The following is a 10,329-nucleotide window of genomic DNA, read 5'->3' on the forward strand; positions in this document are numbered from 1 at the left end:
TAGGTGGTGATGATTCTGCATTGATGAATTAACTGTGACGGCTTCGCTGACATCACAAACACTTCGCCAGGTGCAGATTTGCCAGGACAACGCTAATTCACGAAAATTCGAAGTAGAGTCCAGGGTTCCGAACGCTTGTGAAGTTGTGCTAGCGATAATACGATAAGCAGTATGAAGTTACGCTAGCGATGCCTAATTAGCATATGACGTGAAGTTAAAGTACAATAGACGTATATGGTGCAGCAAATACATTACACTACACAAGGCCAGGGAACCTTAATAAAATTAGAGTTGTTATTTTGCCCTACACATGTGCCCACTGTTGTATATGTTAGGAAATGTAGGGGGGTAGGAGGGAACATTTTCAACTTTTTTTTGAGGAAGTCCTATCTACTTTATTGCACTTCGCCTGGTCTGAGGTGGCGAAGGCAAGTCTGGCGCAAGAGTTAACATTCAGTAAAATTCGCATCTTAGTGAATTTGTGTAGTTACGTCCATTCACCAGAGCGAAAATTCGCCTGGCGTTAGAGTGAGAAGTAGCGCTAGAGTCTATCTCCTTTGCTAGTGAATTTACGCCAATGCCGTTAGTAAATAAGTGAAGTTCTGAAATTACGTCACACTGGCGAATTTTCACCAGCGTTAGTCACTTCGACCCTTAGTGAATTTGCCCCTTAGCATTCACCTCAGATTCAAAAGCAAACAGTTATGACCCATGTCCCCCCTCTCAAGTCACTGTGGGTCATTTATAAACTTCGCGCAGGGCAGATTGGTTCGCAAAGTGAATATATTTGCCCTGCCCATGGTTATATTTATAAAGCTGAATAAGAGGGTGCATACAGAATTGCGAATTTTTTATTCACAATGCGAATGTCTAAAGGGGCTTTATATATATGTCACAATTCGCAAATTGTGAATCTTTATGCGCACACTCTGCGACTCAATTACGCCACAACTTTGGTGGCGGATAAAATATTCGCAAAACAGTTTTGCAAACTGCGAATTTAACGCTATTTTCGCGCACAACAACCTCGCACATTGGGTGCACTCGTGCAAACTCCTGTCTCATTTGCGCGCCATTTGCGAAAATTTATTCACACTGCGAATTCGCAAAAACCGGAAAGACGGGCAGAGCAGTGCAATATATTATCGCTAAAGGAAACCTGTTGTCCAAAAAGCTTTAAATTACGGGAAGGCAATCTCCCATTTAATAAACAAATGACATTTTTTCTTAATGGTTTCCTTTTACTCTGTAATAATAAAACAGTTTATTGTACTTATTGGTAAGTAAGCTGTACCAATCCTATTGGGTTTATTTAATGTAAAAAATATTTTTAATAGACATGATTTAAAGTATGATCATCCTTATTATGGAAAGATCCCTTGTCTGGAGAACCCTAGGTACCAAGAATTCTGTATAACAAGTCCCATACCTGCATAGGATTTTAAGGGGCATATTTATCGAAGCATGAGAGGAGTCCTCTCTATTTGTAAAAATAGCCTGTAAAAATCCAATACAACATTCCTACACCCCAAAGCTATGTGAACTATCATACACTTTATAATCAACCTTTAATTTACATGGCCTCAAGTCATAAAATGTAAAGATATGCATTACAGCAGATATTACAATGGAAATGTATTGACGCAAAATGCTAAATCATGAAATCATGTGTCTAAACGTTTACAGCTGCAGGCACGTCGGGCAAAAATGAAGGAGAGGATTCTTGGCCTCAGTTTCTCCTCAAGTGAATAAAGAATGGTGAGATTTAATTCAAGGAAATGGGATAACCTCTATTTTCACACTTTGATGAATATGCTTTCTAATCCTAATACAGGTATGGGACCTGTTATCCAGCATGCTAGGGACCTGCGGTTTTCTGGATAACAGATCTTTTTGTAATTTGGATCATCATACCTTAAGTCTACTAGAAAATCATGTAAACATTAAATAAACCCATTAGGCTGGTTTTGCTACCAATAAGGATCAATTATATCTTAGTTTGAATCAAGTATAAAGTACTGTTTTATTATTACAGAGAAAAAAAGAAATATATTTTTTTAAAATTTGGATTATTTAATTATAATGGAGTCTATGGGAGACAGCCTTTACGTAATTCGGAGCTTTCTGGATAACGGGTCTCCGGATAACAGCTACCATACCTGTACTATGTTGCTTGAAATTTATGGCAGCTGTACTATGTTGATTGAAAATTATGGCAGCCCAACCCACACTGTTGTTCCCTGATTGGAAAGGCAGATTTGGTAGGAACAGATGTAGAGGGTGTTCAACGTAAATATATATTTAATATGTAGAATGTATACTGAGGACATTATATGCCCTTAAAACTGAAGCAAAAAAGATAAAAAGCTTTGGCAAAAGTGTTTATCCTTGCTGTTTTGGGTCAATCATTTCATACATAAGTCTGATGTACACATTCTTTATAGTTTCCAGCCAAGGAGATGAGAACCTCTGCTCAAACTGCCTTTGTTTTGGGCTGTCTCAGATAAAGGGACATAATTAACTAAACTCTTCTCAAAACCTCTCAATTTGCTGATGTTGGAATTAACTTTTGCAAGAAGCTACCTGCACCCACACAAAGAAATACTGTTCAAAGAAGTTGAAAGTTGTAAATCAGCAGCAATTAAAGGGTCAACGACTGAGCAGCTCTGTCCTCTGTTTAAAACATAGTCTATAAAATCATCTATATGGAGTGTTGTGTTGATTTACAGCTTAGATGTTAGAGTCTGATCAAAATATAATACATTCATTGCTCTCTTAACCTGTAGATATAATCACTGCTTGTTAATATCTTTTAATTATTTGATTAAAATGGATGCTAACCAAGTGCTATGCAAGGAGTGTTCTTTAAATGGGGGACTGAAGTTTACTATTTACAAAAATACCACTGATTGTATACCAAATCCTGATGCTTTCAGATATTACAACCCAACTCCCTGGACTAAGTACAGGAGTTCTATTAATCCATTAGACACATATTCAAGATGTACTTAAAATGAGCTGTACTTTGAAGGCCCTTAGAAGGCCTTTGCATACATTTACTAAGTGCACTTATGTAGCTGTTTTGCTTCTCAATGCAAATGTATTTGATTCTGTACTTGATTCCATATGTATTTATGGATTTATGTATATGGTTTATCAGCTCCACAATACTGAATGCAAAATAAAGCAGAACTGGAGAGGGAAAACCTGTTATGCTAAAAATATTCATGTGTAGTGATCCATCCAAAACATTTGCTTACTAAAGAAACCAGCTATGCTGGGTAACTGTATGATAACTGTATGGTCAAGCAATACCTTTCACTGTACTGCAAAGTATGGCCACATTATACAGCTGGTGGAATGCACTGTATTCTGCATATCATGTAGCGGATGCATGGCGGATGCATGGCACCCAGAGGAGCCTTGTAACTTCTAAGTTTGCCACTGTTTCTTGCATATATATCTATATTAATATAGATAGTCGAACTGTGGTGTGTGTATATATATATGTATATATATATATATATATATATATATATATATATATATAAAATAGTACTTTTAAACAAAAATGATAAAAATAGCCCCGATCACTACACGTTCATTTCGCTGTCTCTCATCAAGGTGTGTTGTTGCCCATACTTCCAAACCACTTTCCAGTTAAAAAAGATTTCCCATTTTAAATCTGATATGAAATCTCGGAAAGCTCATTCCAAAATGCACAGGCAGATATCTTCATGTATATTGACCTATGTAAATTCGCAATAATTCAGTTGCTGGCAAAGATGGTACTGGTGGGTCCAACTGCATAAGTTAAACTAAAAATGGCAAAGTGCTATTATGTCTCCCCAAACACTCCCAGTAAGTACTTTTAACACTCAGGAAATGTTATGCATATCTTCAGGCCAGGATTTGTGGAAAGGCCACAAAGGCTCAGGCCTAGGGTGGCAGGATTTTAGAGGGCAGCATGCTGCCCAACCACATGCACATTGGTTCAGAAACACTGGGGATGCGCAGGAGATACAATTGTTTTTTCAAATTCCCATTGCTCCAGTCCCGATGATGAAAATTTGCACAAATAAAACAGATGGGGACGAGGGCGACGAACGGCAGCGGGCCTAGGGGTGCCCGCTATGTAAATCTTTGCATATATATGCATATCTTTGTGGATGATCAGTCTTCTGTCTTCCAGAAGTAGTTCATGTAGAGTTCCTAAATACCCCAACAAGAGCTTGAGGGCCACAAGTTGCAAATTCTCTCTCTAAAACTGGGGTAACGGACCTCTTTGTTTCCTAAGGTCAGTTCAAAAGAACATGTACCTTAACCTGGCCCTTCACTACTACAAATACTGTCATGCTTATTAAACCTTTTGAAGGGTAAAGGAAGAAATGGGTAGGTAGGAGAAGAGAACTAGTGGTTAGTAGGGGGAAGAATGAGTGGGAAAAAAGGAAAGGAATTGAATTAGTGATAAGGGAACAGAAATGAATCGGAGATAACATATTCCTGATATTTTGCTCTACATAGTCATACAGGTATGGGATCTATTATTTAGAATGCTTGGGGCCTTGGCTTTTCCAGACACTGGGTCTTTCTGTAATTTGGAACACTGCCTTATGTGTACAATACATTTAAAGGGGTGGTTTACCCTTAAGTTAACTTTTAGTATGTTATAGAATGGCCAATTCTCAATTGGTTTTCATTATTTATTTGTTATAGTTTTTTTCTTCTGACTGTTTCCTGCTTTCAAATAGGGGACACTGACCCCTTCTAAAAAAACAATTGTTAGTTTTTAATCACCTTTCTATTCAGGCCCTCTCCTATTCATATTCCAGTCTGAAATGCATAATAACTCAAAAACCACAAATAATAAAAAGTGAAAACCATTTGAAAATTATCTCAGACTATCACTTTCTACATCATACTAAAAGTAAACTCAATGGTGGAAAAACCCCTTTAAAGGGGTGGTTCACCTTCAAACAACTAGTTGTTTTCAGATAGATCACCAGGAATAATGTCTTTTTCCAATGACTTTCCATTTTCTACGTGTAATGGTTGGTAATAATATTGAAGTGTAAAGTGTAATTTTTCACCTTCTGAAGCAGCTCTGGGAGGGGGGGATCGTCGACCCTGTAAACTGTTCTAAATTGATACATTTAGTTGATACAATTTCTTATCTTTGTCCCTGCTGAGCAGAATCTCTGGGTTTCAGTAAAGGCAGCTGTTAGAACGAATACAATAGTTGCTAATACTCTAGAGATGCTGCTGAGAAATGTATCAGCTAAATGTTGCAAAATTATAAAAGTTTAGAGTCAGCACCTGAATTACTGAGCTGCCAGACTGAAAAACAGTAAAAAATTAATATTTGAAAAAAGTCTTTATTTCTGGGGAATAATCTAAAAACAACTGAACTGAAAAAAAAGTGTTTGTAAGGTGAACAACCCCTTTAACATTGATTTATGCAGCTTAGTTCCCAGCAAGTACCAGTTAGAATGGAGCCCAGCCCATTCTCTGAGAGAAGCCAATAGGTTAGGCACCCCAATGATAAGACCAGGGAAAGGCTAAAACAGTGCCTCGCTATTACTTTACTTACCATTCCCAGGTACCGTGAATGCAGAAGCCTGAAGACGGCCATCTGGGTAAGCAAGCACTGTGTTTGTTTTCAAATTAAGCTTTTTTCTACAAAAAGGACTGGGAAAATACTTTAGTTGTGCCTAATATATTGGCTTCCCCCAGTGAATGGGGCTTCCATGCCCTTTAAATAGACCTTTAAATAGACCTATATAGGACAAATAAAGTATCATATTTTAGACCTTTCTGGATAATAGGTTTCCAGATCCCATATCTGTAGTTATATATTAACAGCTCGCACAACATTCTACAGAGATCTCTGACAATGTTATATGTTTGTTGTATATAATTCAAGTAGAGAACCCTTGAGTGCTTTTGATATATATGCCCACCAATCTGCTGACCTTGTTACCTTCACTGTAAATTAGCAAGTCTTGCATGGCACTCCCTAACACTCATTGTCTCATTTGGAAGTGGAATGTTACTATATATCAGGAACAATACATGTTTGACACCCAGGGAGGGTGATGCTAGTAACTGTTAAAGGACCAGTAACATCAAAATTTTTTTTTACAAAATTCGTTAGTATACAACGAAAAATAAACACCAAGACAAATTAAACTTTTAAATTGCAAAGCCTTTATTAAGAAATAACTTACCGAAACTCCACTTCCTGTCCTCTTCAGAAACGGCGAAAGGGCGACCATCCTTCCTGCAGTGATTGATTTCTCCTCCCTGGCTATTCTCCTACTCAGTCCATGTCTCCCAGCACTCAGCGCTGTGCTCAAGGTAGAGAGTTGGGACAGCAGCAGCAGCATGTCCAGCAGCAGCCCCCACAGCATCCCATCCAACAGGTCCACGAGTCTGGAGGCTGCACGCTGCTGCAGGAGAAGGCAAGGATTCAGGAAAAGAATCCTCTGCTGCGATTTCGGCGGCAGCGGCTACACGGGCAAGTGACTTGAGAAGGGGAAGAGGAGCCGCCGGCACATTCACTTGCTGTATCCTTGATTGCGGTGCTGGATGAGGCGGCTACACGGCAAGTGACCTGAGAAGCTGAAGGGGAAGAGGAGCCGCCGGCACATTCACTTGCTGTATCCTTGATTGCGGCGCTGGATGAGGCGGCTACACGGCAAGTGACCTGAGAAGCTGAAGGGGGAGAGGAGCCGCCGGCACATTCACTTGCTTTATCCTTGATTGCGGCGGCTGGAGGATGCGGCTACACGGAACCTCCTCTGTGAATGAATAAACGAGACAACTGCCGATCGCCATTTGCCATCGCCGATCGCCATTCAGGAAAGGAATCCTCCGCTGCGATTGCGGCGACAGCAGCAGCATGTCCAGCGGCAGCCCCCACAGAATCCCATCCAACAGGGCCCGCTGCTGCCTCCGCCGCGGAGAGCAGAGTTACTTCAGGGCGGCTTACTACAGCCGCTTCCCTCCCTCTGTCGTTTGGCAAATGGCGATCGGCAGTTGTCTCGTTTATTCATTCACAGAGGAGGTGTAGCCGCATCCTCCAGCCGCCGCAATCAAGGATAAAGCAAGTGAATGTGCCGGCGGCTCCTCTCCCCCTTTAGCTTCTCAGGTCACTTGCCGTGTAGCCGCCTCCTCCAGCGCCGCAATCAAGGATACAGCAAGTGAATGTGCCGGCGGCTCCTCTTCCCCTTCTCAAGTCACTTGCCCGTGTAGCCGCAATCGCAGCGGAGGATTCCTTTCCTGAATCCTTGCCTTCTCCTGCAGCAGCATGCAGCCTCCAGACTCGTGGACCTGTTGGATGGGATGCTGTGGGGGCTGCTGCTGGACATGCTGCTGCTGCTGTCCCGACACTCTACCTTGAGCACAGCGCTGAGTGCTGGGAGACATGGACTGAGTAAGAGAATAGCCAGGGAGGAGAAATCAATCACTGCAGGAAGGATGGTCGCCCTTTCTGAAGAGGACAGGAAGTGGAGTTTCGGTAAGTTATTTCTTAATAAAGGCTTTGCAAATTAAAAGTTTAATTTGTCTTGGTGTTTATTTTTCGTTGAATACTAACGAATTTTGTAAAAAAAAAATTTGATGTTACTGGTCCTTTAATGTGCAACAGCTAAAGAAAGTGTGTATCTTTACATCCCAAGCACTCAATTATTCCAGTTTGGTTTTGTGTACAATGTACCAGTGATGCTCACTTTGGCCCAGGGCTACACACAAAAAAAGTCCTCATTATTTATGAAGACAAAATAATAATTATATGAAGAACCGGAGCTATAGAGTGTGCTGTGTCAAGCGTCAGGGCCTTATTATACACAGTCATTATACAGGTTGGGGAGAAGGAGAGACTAAACATTCTATTGTGTCACAGTGGTTTATGCAATAACTGAATATTCTGCTCTCTATCCCCCATGTGTAATATAAGGCACTAAGGGGGGGGGATGTAATTAAAGTTGCAAAGAGAAAAAGAATTTGCAGCAATAAGAATAAAAATCCAGATGTTGCAATGTAATATTGTTCCTTTAACTGTTATTGCATTGTGAATTTTAATTAATAGTGCTTGAAGGTGTTGTAACATGAGGGCAGGACTACACGGCCGATTCCGCCGCGCTGTGCAAAATCGCAGGCGTTGGATGCAACGGAAATAAGCTAAGTAATGGCAGTGTCGGATCGTTTCGCATTGTTGATGCGATGCAACACAACTGTCGGATGCAGGCGCAGCGTGCAGGCGTCATGTCGGATGCGACGGAAATAAGGTTAGTAATTCAATTGTCGCATTGTGTCGCATTGTTGATGCGACGGGACACGACTGTCGGATGCAGACGCTGCACTGGCTTTTTCAGCCATCTGCAGGTTGAACAAAGAAAGCAAACATTTGATTGGTTGCCATGGGTTACTGCTCAGGTGCAAATGTGCCCAATGTTTACTAATGAGCCTGTGCATTTATGCAAACTATAACATTTGCATGGTCGCTAAAAAGTTTGCAGGTTCGCAAAAGCTATATTAAATTCGTGCAAAGCAAAATTTGTTCGTGCAAAGGCATAACTTTTCGCATTGCGAATAGTTTTTCTGTTACCGACTTTTATTACATCCCCCTATAAAGTTTGCTAAGGCGCAGTAACCAGTGGCAACCAATTAGATGCTTGCATTTAAACAGGTGACCAGTAAATTCTACCTGCTGATTGGTTGCTATGGGCAAACTTAGTGCCTTTTATGACTTAACTCCATTTATCTTTTAAAAAGCAGATGTTGAGGAGTGAACTTGACAAACACTTGAGTTTTATGTGATATGCCCATTATTATTATTGCCTTCATGCAACAATACCAGTGGCCTCATAACTGTTCTTTACCTACAACTCCCAGTATTCCCTGTAGCTTGGCAAACAGAATGCTAGTCATGGGCTGATGTATCACAATCTAGCACAGATACCTATGATGACTCCTCACTAAAAGGACACGTGTACCAACTCCCGGCTACACCGTATATTCGCTTTATTTTCTCACACAATGCTGCTCCCTGGATCTCCCTAATCCCCTCAGGCTCTGTCAGTTGTACTCAGCGCTGCCACAGACACAGAATAGTTATCACTAAAGTCATGTCCTGTTATGGTCCCTCTGGGGAAGTCCCGTTCACCTGTGACACGTCTATCCGCGGAAGCACACAGAGCAGACACGACTAACTTCTACGTCCCGTGCAGGTTCATTCGCGCAAACTATTATGCTGTTGGACGGATGTCATATGTTACCTGTCAGCCCGCTCCTGTCCCAACTCCTTAGAGTACCGGCAGCTTACAGGGAAGACGGAGAGTAGGATTCTCTGCCACGTCAGACAGCCGCACAGCTGGAAAGCCGCGCGCGCCCCGCTCCCTCACAACTTCACGGGAGCGCGCGCGGTTTCTCTTTAGCAAAGAGCCGGAACTTGCCGGCATTGTTAGGTGGCGCGCTCCACGTCAACAGGGGCTGCGGGCTGCTCAAGGTTAGGTGAATTCTAGTGTAAAAGCTGATAGTTGTGCTTAATAACAGCTGACTTACGTCTGAATGTGGGGGGCTCTGTTAAAACTACAGATATGTTTTTTTTTTTACTGTACTGGTTGTAAAAAAGATTACCCAGAATTGCCAACTCAAACCTTCAATACCATCTATGACTATATTGGCATTATACCTCCCAACATTCTGGAATCGGAAAAATTTGCCATGCGGAACTTGACTCATTTTTTTGGACCACGGCTCTTTTGCGGCCACGCCCCCTAATTACCACGCCCTTTTTACTAGGGATGCACCAAATACACTATTTTGGATTCGGCCGAACCCCCAAATCCTTTGCGGAAGATTCGGCAGAATACCGAACCGAATCCTAATTTGCATATTGCATATGCAAATTAGGGGTGGGAAGGGGAAAAATGTTTAACTTCCTGGTTTTGTGACAAAAAGTCACGCAATTGCCCTCCCCGCCCGATTCAGTTCGGCCGGGCAGAAGGATTCGGCCGAATCCGAATCCTGCTGAATAATCCCGAATCCTGGCCAAATCCCGCACAGAATCCTGGATTCCGTGCATCCCTAATTTTTACAAAATGTGCCAGGTTATGAAAGTTTGAACACATTACTGCAGTTTTTATGTTTTATTACAGTTTCACTAATAAAGGTGAATTGCCCTTTACGGCAAGGCCAGACGTGGCGTTTTTACGCTGCGTTATTAAAAAATCTCCGTCGGGTGTAAATACGCATAAACTGCACTACCACTGAAACAAATGGAAAACACACTAGTAACATATTAGTAATTTGTAACTAGTAATTTGT

General features: G+C 41.5%; 1 protein-coding gene across 1 annotated transcript in view; it reads right to left on the reverse strand.

Moving 5' to 3' along the window:
* Positions 1–9,432, reverse strand: part of sec24d.S (SEC24 homolog D, COPII coat complex component S homeolog) — a 46,773-nt gene extending 37,341 nt beyond the window's left edge. The window contains exon 1 of the mRNA XM_018243369.2: positions 9,279–9,432. The gene's annotated coding sequence lies outside the window, so the exon portion shown is untranslated. The remainder of the gene's footprint in view (positions 1–9,278) is intronic.
* Between the last annotated feature and the right edge of the window lie 897 nt (positions 9,433–10,329).

Source organism: Xenopus laevis, chromosome 1S, assembly GCF_017654675.1.
Source record: "Xenopus laevis strain J_2021 chromosome 1S, Xenopus_laevis_v10.1, whole genome shotgun sequence".
Taxonomy (NCBI): domain Eukaryota; kingdom Metazoa; phylum Chordata; class Amphibia; order Anura; family Pipidae; genus Xenopus; species Xenopus laevis.